Here is a 20,275-nt window from a genome sequence, read left to right on the forward strand (position 1 = left end):
GCCGCTGAATGTTTTGGATGAAGCACATGGGTGACCCATACCACTCAGGCACACACACCCTCACCTGGCACTCAATCAGAACCCGTCACCCAAACAACATACATATGCATTACACACACATGCATGGGCACTCACCGGACAATGCATCATAATCAGGTAGCCTCCCACACCTTGGATATGTTCCTCTGTGACGAAGGCCCCAGCAAAAGACTCGTGTTCAGTGAGTTTGTTGTCCTCTTGTGGAGACCCACCGCGAGTCACCAGAGTAGCGGCATGATTTGAGGCCAGCTTGTTCTTTGCTCTGCGTTTCAGGTCATTCCACCGCTTGTAGCAATCATCAGCTCACAAATCCAAGGGCACTTATGCGGTCGGCGATGGTCTGCCAGTGTGCCTTAGATTGACCAGGTGTGGACTTGCACCCTGCAGTCACCAGCATTTTGTGGCTATGTGCCAACTCATAGCCCACAAGTGCATCAAGTTCCGGATCATTGAGGCAAGGCTTCCTTGAGGTACCGGAGTGTGTAGCCATGTCTGGGGTCTCAGCCTGTCATGCCAGAGCACCCTTCTTCCTCTTCTTTAAAGGTGGAGCAGAGCCTAGTGCTTTAACAAGGCTGTCTCGTGACCCCTGGGGGAAGATGACGGGTCACGCAACACACAGGCAGCCCAAAATCAAAAATAAACATGCACGCAACACCTCATAGAACACGTGCGTGAAAAAATGAACCCGCACAATGCTGTGACACCCAGAAACACAAAAATAAGCATACACGTAATACACGCAGCCTACAATGACCTCTGAAGGGGAACGTGACACACGGGGCAAGCACAGTTGCTAAGTACGTGCGGAACTCACCGTCTGCCTGGAAAAAGAACGTGAAAAATATGCACGAGTGTGCGTTGGCAACACCCCCGCCAAAAGAAGAAATGTACGCTGTCTGAGGAGACAGGACAAAAGGAGAAGTGAACTCTGTTTGAGGAAACAGGCCCAACAAAAATTCAGAAAAGATCTGTCAGAGGTAACAGGGAGTACGAACTAGAAACAGTGTGAAGTAATCGCGTGTGAACCGACAAGAAGTACAGATTTCACCCACTCGCTCTCCATGAAAAGCACGTGTAAGGAAATGGTGTCCTACACGCAGCTTTTAAACCGGCCCACACATACACGTAAGAGACGTGTGTACGCGGGCACTTTCATCCAATTACACGCAATGACACTCAGACGTGCAGTTTTTCCATGTGTGCTCTGTCATCACGTGCTATGAGGGAAACGCCTGCACGCGTAATGTAACTTACACGTTTACACGCTAAGGGCCATTGGCCCAATGGAATCGCGTGCGTGTGCTGATGCACTTACGCGCTAAGGCCCTTTCCTCGAATTACACGCTGACGTGCAAGATTTTCACGTGCCAAAACACTCTGTATCAAGCTGGCCACGCGAAAACACACGGAAGACCACGCCCCTGCCCAGAAGGCCGAATTACTGCCCCCCAGAGACCCGAGCATGCTCCCACCTGCCATCTGCTGGTGCCTGACTGCCTGCTGCCCACGTGCCCTGCCATTTGCTGCCTGCACGTCAGCCAGGGGTGTAGTTGCTGTGACCACCCCTGCTGGAACCGAAGTCTCCCGACTGGGATTCCATCGCTCCATAGCCCAGCCCCAGGAACCAGTTGCCCACCCACTCCTGCCTCTGGGGTTGCCATGTCCAGCACTACACCATCTGGCAGCACTGGCAACCCCCAGCCAGAGAGGCAGAGGGCCACCAGCTTCAATGCCACCGAAGTTGGTGTCCTGATGGAGCAAGTCCTGGGGCAGTATGATGCCCTCTTTGGAAGTTTGCGCGCCGACAAGGAAGGACGGACCAGGATCTGGATGGACATCGTGACTGCCATGAACGCGGAGGGGGTGGCAGTCCGCGACTTACAACATGTGAAGAAGCGCTGGCAGGACTTCAGGTCCAGGACCCTCAACACGGCCCGGCACCTCGCTAAGGCAGCGGATGCCAAGGGGTGTCGGGGTCAGCTGTCAGACCATCAAATGAGGGTCCTGGAACGCATATGCCCATCGCTCTCCATCCAGATCCTTGAGAGGCAGACCCATCTGGATTCGAGCGGTAAGTGTACATGCATGTTGATGGTATGCTGTGCGTGTCGTGTTGTGCCAGTAGTGTGCAGGTTGCACATGTGTTTATGTAGGGCCATGTAGGGATGAGTATGAACATGGGCGTGTGGCTGCCACATGTGAGTCCTCTCAGGTGTGACACACATTGATGGTGCATGTGTTGATAAGCATGCTGGGCATATGCAGGTGTGGGAGCACACAGGTTTCAATCTCTCCGTATGTACATTGGCATGGTTGTGGCACAGATGGTGGTTCATAATTCATGTATCTGCACTGTGTACATGTGCATATATGTGTATTTTACAAGTGTGCAAATGTGATGCATCATGGATGCATGTGACACTGATATGGAGAAGGATAAATGGCAGATGTGACATGTATGGCGATCTCTTCACTGAAACAGTTGCAGGAGTACAGTATGCATGTAAGTGTGGTGGCGTGTGTGCATGTCTAGTGCACTCCCTGTGTTTCATGTGATGCCTGGCTCACCTTTGGCTGCTCATGCTGTTGTATGTGTTTGGATGTTGCTGGCCGTTCTGATATGGCTGTGGAATAGCTCATGTGTGTGAGTTGAAATGACATGTGTGTTGTGGATTGCGATGCCATGTCTGAAGTTTGACCCTGCCACTCATGTGGAACTGTCATGTGTGTATCAGTCCATTGTACAGTGACCTGATGCTTGTCTCCTATCTCTCCCTGTCTGCAGCGTCAACTGATGAAGAGGGCAGAGAGTGTGCTGTGGAGCACATCGGCAGGGATCGCACCGCCAGCCGAAGACGCAAGGCCCGGCTCCCCTCCCAGGTTGTGATCTCGTTGGGGAGTGAGGAGTTCGGTGCCGCGTCCCAGGCTGCAGCTGCCGAGGGTAGGTCCAAGAGGCAGAGGGCAGAGTTGGACTCCTCGGCAGCAGAAGGGGCAGCTGAGACCCCACAGGGTCCGACGGAGGAAGATGGCACGGAGTCACCCAGGTTGGTGGGGGGTTTGGTGGAGGAGGAGGCCGTGCAAGGGACAGACACGAGGTCTGGAGGTGGGGATTCCACCAGTGCTAGTGGAGCAGTGCAGCGGCAGGGACAGGAGGCAGCACAGGCCACCACGGAGGTGTTTGTGTGTAATCCTGTCCCCGATCCTGTGACTGCATCATCCCGCACCAGCAGGGATGCCAACGTCCAGACCCGTTTTCAGGGAGGGGATCCGCTTACAGCAACTGGCCTTCCTCTCCCTGCGGACGTGGCTATCCGGGACCGGGTTGAGCCTGTCCTGGGTGGGGTGGCGTTGCGTCAACGGGCCATGCGAGCTGACCTGCAGTCTTTTCATGAGGAGACTGCACGTCTTCTCGGATGGCTCGTTGACCTTGTTGACCTACTGGGACAGCTCACTAGGGCCGGATTCCTCCGTTTTCTGGACCTTGTTCCGACCCCCTCCTCAACTGAACCCCCAGTCGTCCTCCATGCCATCTTCCCACCCATGTATCACCTGGGTACCCTGTGGAGCTGCCTCTGACCCTGCGGCCAGGCTGGTGGAGGACACATCCCTGCCATAGTCGGAAGTCGGACATCCAGCAGGGTTGGCCACCTCAACAACTGTACCCCAGCCGGAGGAGGATGTGCAGACAGCAGGAGGCAGTGCACGGGCAGAGGCACAGCAGCAGCAGCAACAAGGTGGGAGCCATCATAGCTCAGGGCCTTTGACATCGGGGGGGCAGGCATCGGCCAGAGGGCAGGACGACCCAGGACTGGAAGTGTCTTCCGTGTGGCAGCGGTTAAGCCATGCTATAGATGCGGAGCAGCAGCGGGCAGAAGAGGCACGGCTCACGATGGTCAGGGCGGAGAACTCTATGCGGAGGGCGCTGAGGCAGGCCGAGTGCCTCGAGGCAATTCGCAGGGAGTTGGAGGAGAACATGTCGTCGTCCCTGCGAACCCTCGGGGCCATGGAAGCGGACCGCCTCCAGGACATTGAGCAGGAGTCCGACGATGCCCTGGCCCGGGACATCCAAAAGTGAGCCGTTTGAGTGGGGGCCTGCTGGCAGGTGCCCTGTACTGCTGGGGGGTGGGGGTGCTGGGGGACATGAGTGGGAGATGAGTGGGGGCCTGCTGGCAGGTGCCCTGCACTGCTGGGGGGTGGGAGTGCAGGGGGACATGAGTGGGGGCCTGCTGGCAGGTGCCCTGCACTGCTGGGGGGTGAGGGTGTTGGGGGACATGAGTGGGACATGAGTGGGGGCCTGCTGGCAGGTGCCCTGTACTACTGGGGGGTGGGGGTGCTGGGGGACATGAGTGGGACATGAGTGGGGGCCTGCTGGCAGGTGCCCTGCACTGCCAGCAGGCCCCCTGGTGGAATCTGGGCTGGAAGATGGTGTGGAGAACGTCTGGCGCATAGTCTCCACAGAGGAGTAGAGGTCCGCCAGAGTGCGCGACACATGTAGGGACCCATCAACCAGGACGGAGCCCATAAATTTGTGGGACCCCTCGTCCGCAGGTAGTGGAGAGGCAGATGACATGGCACTCTCCCCTACCTGCGGATGGGCCTGGGACGGGGCCTCCCTGCTGGTGCATCGTGGTGCGGTCACAGGGTCAGGGACAGCAACATGCACAGGCCCCTCTGCGGTGACCTGTGCTGCCTCCTGACCTTGGCCCTGGACTGCACCACTTGCACCAGTGGTACTACCCCCACCAGGCCCCATGTGCGGCTCAGTAGCGGGCTCCTCCTCCTTTGTGTAGACCACCAACCTGGATGTCTCCACACCGTCTTCCGCCATTGGAAGCCCCTGTGGGGGCTCACCCGGCCCTTCCGCCACAGCCGTTGTGGCTGACGCAGCACCAGCCCCCTCGGTCCCGGATGATGGTAATTCCTGGGAGGGTGGCTGGGCTTTGCGTCCCGCTGCTTGGCTCCACAGCGCCATCTCTGCCCTCTTCTTCACTTGACGCTGCGTAGAGGGAGACATAAAACACAAGCATCAGGGTACAGCACAAAATACCCTAGACAGGAAGCAATAGCACATGAGTGGCACTGTCAAATGTCACTTCCATCCTGTCATTCCACAACACATGGGTGAATGCACACAACACACATGCAGAAACAGTCCTGGCGCATGCAATCAACATCAACATCCATGTAGAAGGGCCCCTGTGAACCAAGATGTTGCCTTCAAAGTCACATGCAGCCATGGCGCTTCAAAGTCACACACACACTTCTCTGGCACACACACACACATGTGCACCATACATGTACATGACATCAGCACCCATTCCTCACCCCCCCTTCATGTCCAGGAACAGAGACAGCCATGCTTTCATGTGTGCGTTCCGCATAGAGCTCCCCATGTTGCATTAAAACACATGCACCAACCATGTGGTTCACACAAAACTGGTCTCACATGCATGACCATGATGTCCCTGCACACACACATCCATACACGGCCTATGTCACACATACAGGCAAGCATTAGACTACCAGCACACTGCAACATGCCCTGTCTCACACAGCAATGCTTGGCCACTTACCGCTCAACTCCGGACGGGTCTGCCTCCGAAGGATCTGGGCATGGAGCGCTGGGCCTACGCGTTCCAGGACCCTCATCTGAAAGTTACTCATGCGTGCCTGGCCACCCTCCGCGAGGCGCCGGGCCTTGTGGAGTGTCCTGGACCTGAAGTCCTCCCAGCGCTTCTTGACGTGCTTGATGTCGCGGGTTGCCACCCCCTCCGCGTTGATGGCAACCTCTACGTCAACCCAGATCCTCTCCCGTCCTTCCTTGTTGGCGCGTGATGTTCCGAAGAGGGCATCATAATGCCGCAGGACATGCTCCACCAGGACACCAACTTCGGTGGCAGTGAAGCTAGTGGCCCTCTGCCTCTCTGGCTGGGGGTTGCCAGTGGTGCCAGATGGAGATGTGGCCGACATGGCAACCCCAGAGGCAGGAGTGGGTGGGCAACTGGGTCCTGGGGCTGGGCTGTGGAGCGATGGTATCCCAGTCGGGAATCTTCTGTTCCAGCAGGGGTGGACACAGCAACTGGACCCCTGCAGATGGCTGATGTGCAGGCACCAAATAGCAGGACACATGGGCAGCAGACAGTCAGGCAGCAGCAGATGGCAGGTGGGAGCGTGCTCGGGGCTCTGGGGGGCAGAAAAATGGCCTTCAGGGCAGGATGTGGTCTTCCGTGTGTGTACGCTTGGCCAGCTTGATACGGAGTGATTTGGCACATGAAAAATTGCACGTCAGCATGTAATTCGAGGAAAGGCCCTTAGCACGTAAGCGGGTCAGCACACCTACGCGATTTCATTGGACCAAAGGCCCTTAGCGCGTAAGCGCATCTGTGACGTATCGCGCACGGGCGTTGCCCTTTCGTGTGTGAAACTTCATGCGAACCCTGTAATACACGTACCCTGCTGTAATCGCCTGTGAGACTTCTCGCAAACCCCCGTTATACACTTACCCCGCTCGCACAGGGCCCTTTCGCGTGTGAAACTTCACACGAACCCCAGTTATACACGTACCCCACTCGCACAGGGCCCTTTCGCGTGTGAAACTTCACGCGAACCCCAGTTATACACGTACCCCGCTCGCACAGGGCCCTTTCGCGTGTGAGACTTCTCGCGAACCCCAGTTATACACGTACCCCACTTGCACAGGGCCCTTTCGCGTGTGAAACTTCACGCAAACCCCAGGAATACACATACCCCATTCGCACAGGGCCCTTTCGCGTGTAAAACTTCCCGCGAACCCCAGTTATATACGTACCCCACTCGCACAGGGCCTTTCGCGTGTAAAACTTCCCGCGAACCCCAGTTATACACGTACCACACTCGCACAGGCCCATTCGCGTGTGAAACTTCCTGCGCACCCCCGAAATACACGTACCCGGATCCAATCGCATGTGTGACTTCCTGCGAACCCCCGTAATACACGTACCCAGCTGAAATCGCATGTGAAACTTCCCGCAAACCCCAGTAATACACGTACTCCACTCGCACAGGCCCTTTCGCGTGTGAAACTTCACGCGCACCCCAGTAATACACGTTCCCCGCTTGGCTTTGCTGTTTGGCAGCCCTGTAAACTGGTCCAGGGTTAGCGCAGCCCTTTGCGCTGGATTGGGGATGTTGATGGCTTTTCCTTGCGCGTGGGCGTTCTTGGGGGCGTAACTGGCGCTGCTGCAGGGTCGCTGCGCCACTCTGCGCCACAACTGGTTTTTGAGGCTAAAATCCATGAATACGCTGTGCGCGGAAATCGATTTTAGTGCACGCGGCTGGCGCAGACATTCGCACGCGCACACTGTGCGCCAGTCGCGTGCGCCACTTTTGTGTGAAATTCTATGAATTACCCAGTCAATCTAAATAGCTATTTCTCATGTGTCGATGAAGAAGACAGCTATCTGAAACACATGCCTCCTGAAACACCTCACTGAGTACACACACAAAGAGTAAACATCCCTATTCTACAAGAATGACTTTAGAGACCATCCTGGAATCATTTGATAACCAACAAGCGATCTCAGAATCCCTTCTCACATCATGAGATATTATCATACGCCTAAAGTCATCAGCAAAGTTTCAGACTTGTTCCTGATGAGTTGAGCATTAGATTAGGAAGACTTGCTGATGTTTTCAAGAGCATCACTGAAAATTGTTTGTTTCTGATGACTTTAGGATGACTTTAGGTTGACTTGCTGATTACTACCGAGCAGGGCCCGCCTAAGGGATTTTGGGGCACAAGACAAAGACAAAATATACCCCTTCCACAAACTAAAGAAATGTAGAAAACCAAAAACCTTTACTAGACATCTATTTATTGCTCCCATTGTCATGAGTTTATCCCAAGCCTTGATATTGTGTCCGCACAGTGATAAAAAATAAGCATGGGAATACCCTGGAAGCCCCCTTACTCCCGTCATCCTTACTGGAATCATAATAATAATGAAATGGCATTTCAAAGGCAAGCGTAGCAGTTCACAAGGAGGGTACCTGTTTTCTAGCATGGGGATTGAACACATTTAACAATACCAGCCATGAGGAAAGCATATTAGCTGTGGTATAGATTCAAGTCAAAGATTAGAAGCAGTATGAACAAATGACATGTACTGTATCCCACTATAGACACAAAGCTCAGATGCAGCATCACAACATTTACAAGTGCTCAATCATGGTTACAGGAACCAGATAAGAAGCAACAAGGAGTGTACACATACCGTACCATATATGGTGGGTGCTACACAATAGAAGAAACCAGGAAGGTACACGCATACGAACATATAGACTAAAATCAGAAGAGTGTCCTGGCTTCAAAGTGATGTCACTACGAGTGTCCAAAGAAACAAAATACGTTGTGGTTTGCAATATGTAACTAGTCTCTGATGTAAGGTACGTTTTTTAAGCGCCAACCTTGACAACTTAATCACTCCTGGAGGCAGACATTTTTTTAAATATTTTTGGACAATTAGGATTGACAGGTTAAGCACTGTCAAACTATAAGAGGCGTGCTTTAAAAGTAGTGGAGTGTGAAATGAAAGCAAAAAGTAAGGTGTGATGCTTTTACGCTTTCATTTCACGCTCCCGCTTATTGTCTTCCCTTCCAAGGAGTTGGAGAGGCATCTCCGATGTTCTTTGATCCTACTTCTTGAAAGAGCCCAACATTTCATGTCTGCATTATATTCTCATAATGCTGTAAAATGAAGGAATTCCTATGGAATCCGCCACAGATTATCCTCTGCCAGTGAGTAGGCGGATTACATAGGAATCCATTACTATACTCCATCTGTAAAGTGTAACTTGTAGGCACTATTTACATTTTTACAAATCTCAGAGTAAAAGTGATGAGTAAAGATGATTTTGCCGCAGTATACGCTTCAGTTTTACACTACGCTTTGAACATGTTTACAGTGTTGTCCAAGGGACCTAACAGCATGCAAGGCATACCATTAGTGGCCCTCTATTTCCAATTACCATTCCTTATAAAATGTCACCTTAAAGGATATGGCCTGGATTGTACACTTAGCAACATTTCTTGGATTTGAGGCTGGTCTGAAATTTTGTCACTGGACCACACTAGTTCCCCGATCACTGGTACAGAAAAGTGCAGTTATTTGTAAATGGTTGCAATTTGTGTACTAATATAATATGATTTGGTAGGCTTGATTTGGAAAGTACACAAATCACATGATAAACAATATGACAATATTTTAAAACAATCCTTTTAGAAATGTGTTATGCAAAAGGAGAATGGCTCTAGCTTTATTTTCTCCATTATCAGGGGGAATATACAAATCACAAAAAAATGGATGTGCGCCTAACACATCTCATGTGGATTTTACTACTATATTTTCAAGATGTAAGTTCTGTAAGGTAGCCATACTCTGCGTTTGTCCTAGTTGTGTAAGGTAGGAAAATGCTGTATTTGGCCTAGCTGTGTGGGGTGACCATATTAAGCATTTGGCCTATGTGTGTGCTGCAGCCTTATTCTGTGTTTTAGCCTAATTGTGTAAGAAAGCCATATATTGCATAAGGTGTTTTCTGAAATCAATCAATAATTGTCTGCACGCATTTTAGGCCCTTCTCCCATTTTAAATCTAGGCGTTCCCCTTGTTCTGTTGCTGTTTAAACAGCTAATTTCTCCCCTTGCACACTGCACCTTCATAATTTAGCATAAGGCACAGGCTCATCCCACACACCCTGCACTCACATATAACACAAACACTATTGCACAACACCTCTGCCAAAACAATGACGCTAGCTTTAAAGACAAAAAAACAAACTCTAGCTTAAACTATAGCACATAATTCTCTATCTCCTTAAACGCAGTTTAGTTCCTAGTTCACCTCTGCTGCACCCATCCACACAGCATTGATACATGGGTGACAAACAGGGTATTGGCCACACTCACATAATTTTCATGGCTCAAATGCACACATGCATACTAGCACTTCCCAATTCTCCCAAATTTGGACTCCGGTCCTTCCGAGGGTGTTCTACCAACAAGTACGTTGGGACCATAATGGTGAAAGGCGCTATACAAATGACCTAATGAATGATTGAATGAATGAAGTGCACCCAATAAAAGGAGGTGGAGGTGATGGGCGAGGTTAGGGGATATAGGCATTGGTGTACGGGGATGGGTAAGGTTTGGCTTTGGAATTCAGGGATGAAGATGAGTGACAACTTTGAGTGCTGGGGAATCTGGCTAGGTGATATGGTGATGTTGGGTTGTGAGGCTGTTTGAGTGTTGACATGGATTCCTTGGTGGGGTGTGGAGAAGGGGAGTCTTTGGTGGAGTGCAGAGAAGGTGGCAAACTGAGGGGAGTGTTGCGGCTATGATATCATAAGGTAGACACACAAATGATAGGCTCAACATTTTGACAAGGCCAATGGTAGACATGGTCAAGTAATAAACATGTTGATGTGGCCGTGCATATCTGCCTGAGAGAAATGTGGAACGAGGAATGAACATGGGGACAGGTGTGAATGAGTATGGAAGGTGTAACCCCTATTCTAAAAGCAAGGTAATCCGAATTAAAGGGAAACATTGAATATATATGAATGTTCCAGTTTATGTATTGTTGTATGGGAAAAGACATGGAAGAAGTTGGCAAACAGGATATGGGGTGACTCCCTCCCCATATTTAAACATGTCAATCTTGTGTCCTGATGGTGCTTCACTGTCAAACATTAACTGTTTTTTTTTTATTTTAATATATGCATGTCGACCTTGGTAGTAACTCACACTTTTACTGCCCATTCATTGAAATGGGGATCTTTTGACATCAAAAGGCAGACACATGTTGACGTCTGTAGCAGGTCGACCTTTTACTGCCTATATTTTGGCATGTCAATATTTTATATACAAATACATTCAGAAGGGGGGTGTCCTTGGTTGAGTGTTGAGAGAGGGGAACGTCCCTTGTGCAATGCTGAGAGGAGAGGAATGTTGAGAGTGGGCAAGTCTTTGGTGGAATGTTAAAGGGGCGTCCTTTCATGGAGTGAAGTGTTGAGAGATCAGGGTGCTTGCTGAATTATTATAGGGGAGTCATAATTGGAACGTTGAGAGTGCAGAGTCCACGGCAGAATGTTAAGAGGTGGTGTTTGGGATTGTTTTGAGAGGGGGGGGGGTTCAGTTTTGCCACGTTATCCTGTAGGTAAATGCTGAAGAAGTGTCTGTGGTGTTGTGGCGAGGTTGGGTGGTGGCGGTGCTGGGAGAGGGACGGTGGTATAGGTGCTGGATTGCGGTTCTGTGATGGCGGAATGAGAGTGAGAATGGGTGATGGATGTGCTGAAGATAGTTTGTTTGGTGGCAATTAAGGATGAGGTAAAGTGGCTGGCTGAAGTTGGGAGATGTGGTGGGTGTGCTAGGCTGATATATTGGGGTGAGGTCGAGTGCTGAGTTTGGATGGTGAAGTTCTGTTCTTGGATGAAGATGGATGGTGCGTTGGTTGGGTGAGGGACTAGAGGGAAAAGGTTGTGTGAAGAAGTGTGGTTGGCACTGCAGTTGTGTTGGATAATGGGGTTGATTAGTTTAGGTGGTGGGATGAGGTTGGTTGGGTGATGGGGAGCTTGGGCGAGGTTGGGTATTGCATATGCTGTTTGGGATGCTGGAAAAAGCTAGGTGGCAGAAGGTGGAAAGCAACCTCTTCTGTCAGGGTATGGAAGCTAGTCCCACATCATACATATTTCCATGATGGGGCAAATTGACAAAAGGCTATACGATTTACATGCATTTCTGAACATTAAATATCAGGAACAGTAACTGAAGCGGCTGAACGTCCTTATACGCTGTGTGCTCTGAACAACATACATTTGTGTCCGCTACAAGTAAACATATTGGCCCTCATTACGACCCTGGCGGAAAGGGGAAAACGATGGCGGAAATGCAATACCGCCATCGAAAAGCGCTCGGTGCGACTATGACCCGTCACCGCAAAGTACGAAGCCATTAGCGACACCGTAGTGAACGCCAACGCTAACTGCACTAAGCACGCGCGCGCGCACCATGCCAAACCGCAAACACCACCATGGTGCAACGGTACGCCAATTCCGACCCTAGCGGACATGTACCTAACGCCATCAGGCATGGCGGAATGGACCATTCCGCCATGGCGAGAAATACGGCATCGTGAACCAACCGTAAATGGCCCACTGAGTGCCTGTACTCCACTCCCTGGCCACATTGCACAACTCCTGGCAGGCGCAATGTACTCACACCATGCAACCAGTGAAATCTACAATTCACCCATGCATGCCAACGTAGAAATGCATGCAGGTGTTCGAAGCGCCCCGTGAGTGGGCATCCATGTACGGCATTTCACCATAGCCGTACTGATGCAGCACAGGCATGTGAAGGTACAAGACATCAAAATGGAAATCAAGAACACATGACACAAAACAACAGTAGTCCCCCATCGCTTGCCACCAGCGCAAGGCAACATCCAAAACAGCATCCTGAGGGGGATTGCACCAGACCTGTACTCTTGCCAGTAAACAAACCAACCATCAGCAGAAGCATGTACCACACAAGTTGGCAGAGTGACTGAGCAGCCAGGCACATCCCAAGAGGGGCCGATGGGAGCTGCAGGGCACAGATGGCATGAATACAGAAGCTATTCCAATGGACATGACCCCAGTCCCCCTCCAACAAACGCACGCAAACACAGGCACCTGTGACCAGCCACATTCTGAACATCCCATCATACCATCAATCGACCTGGCTGACAGGCACCAGTCGGCCAAAAGCCAATCCCCCGCCCCTGAACAGCACATCATGTAAACAGTCACAATGGCAGCCCCTATCCGTGACCACACTGTGCTACGTAGGCAAAAGCGGCCAGTACTGTACCACACAACTCAACTCAGAAGGCGGAACACAATGCAGATCATCTCGCAATACATACCGCCACAAATCGAAAATCGCCACATCACCTGCAAAGAATAACGCAACACGCCAAATATCGGAATACAATTTAAATGCACATCCAAATGACAAAGGCCTCACAGCAATTTGTAAAATAACACCAAAACATCCATCATCACCGAGGGCTGCATCTGCAATAATTGACCAGCTTCCACTTGTGTGACGCCCTGTACCATCATGGCACACAGGGCCAACATCAACGTTCCAAAAGGCAACATGGAAGCGGCAAGAACCGCAGGTCCGTCCCATGAGGCAGGCACTAGTCCAGCTGAAAGGCCGAAATGTTGCACCTAGCCACCAGAACAGCGTAAGGGCATGTGGCCCATTGGCGATCGTCCCATAAGATCGTAATGCTGCTCCACTGATTCACCCGAAGCTGCAGGTGTCGAGAGTAAAAACCATCTGGAGGAGTGGCGTACAGATGGCATCTGCAATAGGGCAGGAGATACCTGTCACCAAAATGAAACACAAATTAACCGATTGCACTACATGACACATGATGCATCACTATCTTCATTCAACACACCAAATCCACACCCATATGCATGCTAGCCCACTCCAAAGGAATATACACACCCCTAAATCAGTATCGATACATAACGAAACCAATCGAGGTTAATACACCATTGGCAACGTCGGTTACTGTGCATGCGTCCGTCAAGATAGAACCCATGACATGGGATTAGTAACGTGCCTAGACACAAGTGTATGAAGGCGCGTCGAGACAGGGAGGATCCGACAAGGGCAGATAGACGTAAGTCCCACTATGGCAGCCTTGCATCACATAGCGCAGGGGAAGGGGATTGAATCAAAAAACACATGTACATGGCAGACCCTAAATGGAATCATCTGTCCATGCATCCATTCATCATTCCCTCATCCCGCAATGAAAACGCATGAACATTCACTCACATAATATGTGAAACTTCCATCGCGTCTGTGCGTAATGCAGTCTGCAAAAACCACTGTGCTCCTGGCCGGATCTGTAGTGTCGTGAAGCTAGATGGACTTGGGAACGTCCTGCCTTATCGTCCACTACGCTATTGCGCATCCCATTCAATTCATGTCATTCATTGCTTGCTCGTTATGGGCCCTGTCCCAAGGACATTCAACAATAGAACGTTACATTTCCAGGCAGACCTGTGGGCGTCTCCTCACCGCTACTTCGCAACCAAAAATCCTGGCCTTCGAATTCCTCACTTGCAACATTACGTCGAAAAGGCCTCTGTGAACGCTTGCATTCACAATTACATCAATGTAGTGCGGCTGTGTGTCATAATGCTAACTGGCTGCAATCACAAATGGGACGCCACGCCCGTCGGTGAAGTACGATACTGTGCTGCATGAGGGTCGGCCATCGATCGAGCCCTACATACCACTGACTCTTCACAGGTATGTAAGCGGCTGCAATCATAGCATGTGTAACAATGGGAGCATAGCATGAAAATCAGTCAAAGTACATCACACTGCCATCGGGATTTGATACATGATTCCAATCCCAAGATGCCATGCGGCCAAATGCAGCCTTACGTGCGGGACGTGCTCGGCCAGAAGGGATTGCATCTGCCACAGATTCATTCAATCAGCACAGGTGGAGGCCATACAGGCCGACAGCACATATATAGCAGACCCAAACCCCTCCCACAACCACTCCCACTCCAAAATGCTACCGGCAGGACTAGCGATGTTGGGCCTGGGGCACCAGATAGCACTGCAAGTGCTACAACTACAAGAAGACGACGAACAACAACAGGTACAACAACCGGGCGCACAGGGGAGACGGAGGAGAAGGAGGAGGAGGAGGGCAAGGCAGGGTCAGCAAGGCCCACAAGCACTGCCACTACCACCACGCAGGCGGCCCGCAATCCCACGCCTCCGAGCTGATCCGTTCAACCTCACTGCTGAGCAGATCCACACCCTCTACCGTTTGGACCGGGACACCATAATCGCCATTGTGGACATGACACATGCTGACCTCGTGAGCATGATAGATAGCCCAACCGCCATCCCACCCCTACTGAAGGTGGTGTCTGTACTCCACTTCCTGGCCACAGGCACCTACCAGCACACAGTGGGACAGTTGCATGGCATTTCACAGCCACTGTTCTCACGGACACTCTCCCAAGTGCACGATGCCCTCCTGAAGCACGCCGACGACCACATCACACTACCACGCACGTACCAGGAGATTACCAACGCAAAGGTGGGATTCCATGCACTTGGCGGCATCCCGGGTTGCATTGGTGCCATCGACTGCACCCATGTTGAATTGGTTGTCCCACATGCCATGGAGGTCCAGTACCGCAACCGGAAACAATTTCATTCAATCAATGTGCAAATGGTGTGTGACTCCAACAAGATCTTTACGCATTGTTGTGCCAGATTTCCAGGATCTACCCATGATTCTATGGTCCTGAGGAACACAAGAATACCACGCTACATGGAGCGACACGCAGGGCACAGATCCTGGCTACTCGGTGAGTCTCATTCCATGCATGACATCGTGGCCCATTTGATGCGTCAATGACCTTGCAGGAGGGGGGGGGGGCTACTTAGCACTATCATTCCACTGACACCCTTTATTCGTCCCATACAGGTGATGCCGGGTATCCACTGAAGAGATGGCTCCTTACACCAATCCGGAACCCACAGAACCAGCATGAGGAGGACTACAACCATGCCCACTCACGTAGCCGTGTGGTCATTGAACAGGCATTCGGCCTACTGAAGGCTCGTTTCCGCAGCCTCAGCAGGTCTGGCGGGGCACTCATGTACAGCCATGAGAGGGTTTCTAAGATGGTCATGGCATGTGTCATGCTGCACAACATGTGCATACGTAGGAATGTGCCCATGCCCCCTGACGCTGTACTGCATGCACCTGAAGATGATGATGATGAGGGTGGGGATGTGGAGGCACCCCAGGGAGTCCATGAGGCACAGGATGCACGTGCAATCCGACAGAGCATCATCGATGCATGCTTCTAGCAACCACGCATGGTGCCTATTACACGGAAAGGGGACCTGTGGCACTGTGTGTGTGTAGTACAGGCACATAGTGGACTGTACGCCTATGAAGGCCTCGTACGCAAATATCAATGTCCACACATGTCATTGGATGATAATGAAGTGCTGTATTGTTAATGTGATTTGATTCATACACCCTATGGACCCGCCACCCAGTGAAGCCCAACACACCCCCTCCACCCTACTTCCTCCCCCCCCAACACCAGTGTCCAGATATGCATGCTGCCCGTGGGTAGACGCTATTGCAAGCCCCCTCTACGGGTATCAGGGGCACCCCTGCCCGTGGAGCGCAGGTTCCTGCCAGATCTGCGTTGGGGGCTGCCCTGGACGGAACTTGCCACGGATGACGTCTCTGCCTGCTCGCGTCCATGCATGTCTCTGAGGGTTTGTGAGAGCTCCGAGAGCACACGGCGCACAGCAGCAAGTTCAGCACAAACGTCTTTGGACGTCGCATGCAGTTCCCCCCTCAGGCTCTCGGTGCTTTTCTCCATTTGTGCTCTCAGGCTCTCGGTGCTTCTCTCCATTTGTGCTCTCAGGCTCTCGGTGCTTCTCTCCATTTCTCCCCTGAGGCTCTCACTACTTTTCTCTATTTGTGCCCTGAGTGTCTCGGTGGATGTTTCCATGGCTGCCCTGGAACCCCCGCATTCATTTGCATGGTCCTTGAGTAGCGTGGACGCTTCCTGCTGTTGCTCGATCAGCAGGTCGAGGGACTGTTGCCTCTGCTGGGCCATGGACATTTGCGGTGGTGTGACAGGGGGGCTGCTCAACACATGTTGCCTTGGCACAGGACTTGTGGGGGTTGTCCAGTCGTCGTCTTCAGGGTGCCCCTGCGTGGTTTCGTCATGGTGTAGGGGATGGAACATGCAGGGGGATTGGGAAAGGTCATGGATGGTACCTACGTCGCCAGCACTGTTTTCCGTGTCGGAGCATGCTGGCATGACAGCTGTGTCACCTATGGTGCTGCTACCACCAGAGGCAGTGCCATCAGATACGTTCTTTGGGGGGACCTGTGGTGCTGGGGTTGTGGACTTGCTGGCTGCTGGGGTGCCTGTTGCAGTCCCCTCCAGTGTGCTGGCACTTGATTCCTGCTGCTGCCGTGTCTTGATCCTTGCACCTGAGGTGGAGGCTCTTGGGACGTTGGTCCTGGCCCTCTTTGCAGGCGTGCTGGTAGGGGTGTCCTGCAGCTCGTCGTTGGTATCGGACCCTGTGGTGGAGTAAAGAGGGGCGAGCGTTAGTTATGGGTCTGTCGGATTTGGAATGGCAACGTATCAAATGCATTGGGGTGGTACATGAGGCTGATATGGGACTGGGCCTTGGAGGTGGTCTCATTTTCGTGTGGATTGAGGATGCATTCATTTGGCTGCCTGCAGTTAGGGGGTGCATGCTGCACATGTAGGGGTTGTTTATGGCATCTTGATTAATTTGTTTATTCATTCTGACTTTTAGAGGGCGCTGTCAGGGCAAAGTATGTATTGCACTATGGGGTCACATGGTACTGCACATGTTCGTGGTTTGTGGATTTCGCATTGTTTCTCTTGGCAAACCTACCTGATTCTCCGGATGTCGGCACTCCTTTCTCCATCCCTCCGACTCCCTCTATGCTCTCCATTCCTATGGTGGAGGCGCAGATCTCCTCCCAGGGGGTCAACTTGATGGGCGACTCTGATCCCCCCCCGGTAGCTGTGGCGATGTTCCTGTTCGCAGAAAGTATGCTGCGTACGCGGATCCGCAGGTCGTCCCACCGCTTGCGACATTGCTGTGGCGTGCGGGGTGTTGTCCCCACCGCACTTACGCGCTGTGCCACAAGGGCCCATATGGCCTTCTTGTTGGCAAGGGCCGTCCTGGTCATTTGACTGGAGAAGACGACGGCGGCATTTTCCTGCAGGGTCTCGGTCAGCACGGTCAGTTCCTCTCGGGAGAAGTGGACCTGCCGCTTGCGATCACACGCTTTCTTGGCTACCTTTCCCATATTTATTTTTTTAACTGGGGTTGCTAACGGGTTGGGATGTGTGTCAGGGTCGGATTTTTAATGGTTGTGTTGGGATTCGGATTTTATAGTTGTGCGGCGTGCTGTTTCCCGTTCCGGCCACATGCTTTTACTTCCGTTTCCGTATATTTACGGTGCCCGTAATTTGCGGTGCCCGCTCATTACGGTGCCCGCTCATTACGGTGACCGCTAAGATGGGTGGCGGTATTGCACCTGGTGCAGCGTACGGCGGCGGTAAGGGCCGTTTTGGGGTCATTTCCGCCATCGCAGCCTTTCGGATTCCGCCATGGCGTAATGCTCGTGCCCGATGGGTCGTAATTAGCCGCACTTTGCTCCTTCGTGCAATGGCGGAAACGCTATTTACGCTGTTGCGGTCCGGTCAGTCAATTTCCGCAAGGGTCGTAATGAGGGCCATTAACTTGATACTCTTACTTTCTCAAGATATATACATATGTCTGCTGACAGCAGATGCAGTTTCCTAACTGTATATTTTCCCAGGTGAAAAACTTTGAAAATGCTGTACTAACTTGAAAAGAGAACTCTTAGTGTTGACCTAACAACTTGCAAAGTGAAAAGCTTGCCTCCCGCCCTGGAACCTCGATAATATAAGCATTTTACGCCACAGCTTTTGTGAATAGTAAAGAGGACTTCAACATTTGGTTTTCAGGTGCAGTCACACTTCACTGATGGCTTCAACCACTCTAAATCATTCTAAGTGACAACCATGGTTGCTAGGAGCACATATCTAAAATGCTGACCTAAAAGGGAACTTGAAGAATCCATAAAAGTAATATATGAGACACCTCTTTTTTGCAATGTTACATTTTTGACAGGTAGGAATGCCCTCTGCTTCCGACCTTAGACCCGCCTTCCTTTTGATATGATTTTTGATATACAATTCATATACATTTGATAAGAAATTGATAGCAAAGATGATATCTATTTTATAAAACAGAATTATTCTTGATAGAGTATTTTGTAGTTTGATATGAAAACGGATATCATGAATATAATTTGTTATAAAGTGAATATAAAGTGCATATCAAAATGTGTTGGGGAGCATGCGTGTGCGATTCTGCCTGTTGGAGGGCGAAGTGGGTTGTGACGAGAGAGACTGCGAATGTTAGGGTTTTTTTGTCGTGACGTGCTGATGACACTTGGGTGGGTCTGGTTTTTAAGTATATAGCTGACACTATGATTTTATAATACTTTTTATGTAGATTTGATGTAAGTTTAGGCACATTAGCCGACATCATGATTTTATGAGAGTTTTTATTTAGATTTAATATAAGTCTATGTAGAGTAGCTGATGTCATGATTTGATACCCATTTTATATAGATGTAATATAAATCTAGGCAAGTAGCTGACATCCTTGTTTTATACGTGTTATAAAGATTTAATATAAAGTTGGTGTCATTGATAACAGTTTTTATATAGATGTAAAATAAAACTAGGCAGTGTAGCTGACATCATCATTGCATAACAGTTTTTATATATATTAATATTAAAAGGAGCTTGAAAAAAAGGGGGCCCTGTATACTACTCATACATTTGTTTATGTATTTATTGTTTGCTTGTTAGGCACTTATACAATAAGGATATACTGTTTCAAAGGGCCCACAGGGCAGGGAGGGAGGGAGACTGGGTACATTACAACACAGAATTAAGAGCTGGGAAAGTGCTGTGGATAGACAGGAGCTGGGAGTAATCGGTGAGGGAGGTCAAGGCCCCGAAGATGCATAAGGGCCATGGACACCGATTCAGCAACTGTGGGACTAGCAGAGGAGAGAAGGTGGGAATGAGGAGAAAAAGAGAAAAGTCGTGAGGAGCATTCCAGAATTTGAGAAGGTCCTACTCAAGGCGCAGATGGAGGGGGAGGCTATTCCAAAGGATGGAGCCTGCAGAAGGAAGTGAGCTGCCACCTGCCCTCTTCTTAGCAAAACGCTTCACACACAAAGAGTTGGTGCCAGAGAAGGGAAGAGGTCTAGTGGGAGAGTATTTAGTGAGATAGAGTTGAAGATAGTGTGGTCCCCTGGCACAGACAGTCTTGTGGATGATTTAGAGGGATTTGAATGTTAAGCCGTGCAGCAACCAGGAGCCAGTGAAAACTTTCAAGAGCAGGAGAGATTCAGTCTCTGAGCTTAAGGCCAATGATAAGTCTTGCTGCTCTATTCTGGATAAACTGAAGGGGTCGCAGAATGGAGGAAGGAAGATTCAGGAGAAGGCTATTACATTAGTCAAGTCTAGAGAGAACTAGGGCTTG

This window comes from Ambystoma mexicanum, chromosome 9 (assembly GCF_040938575.1).
Source record: "Ambystoma mexicanum isolate Mex_15411 chromosome 9, UKY_AmexF1_1, whole genome shotgun sequence".
NCBI classification, from domain to species: domain Eukaryota; kingdom Metazoa; phylum Chordata; class Amphibia; order Caudata; family Ambystomatidae; genus Ambystoma; species Ambystoma mexicanum.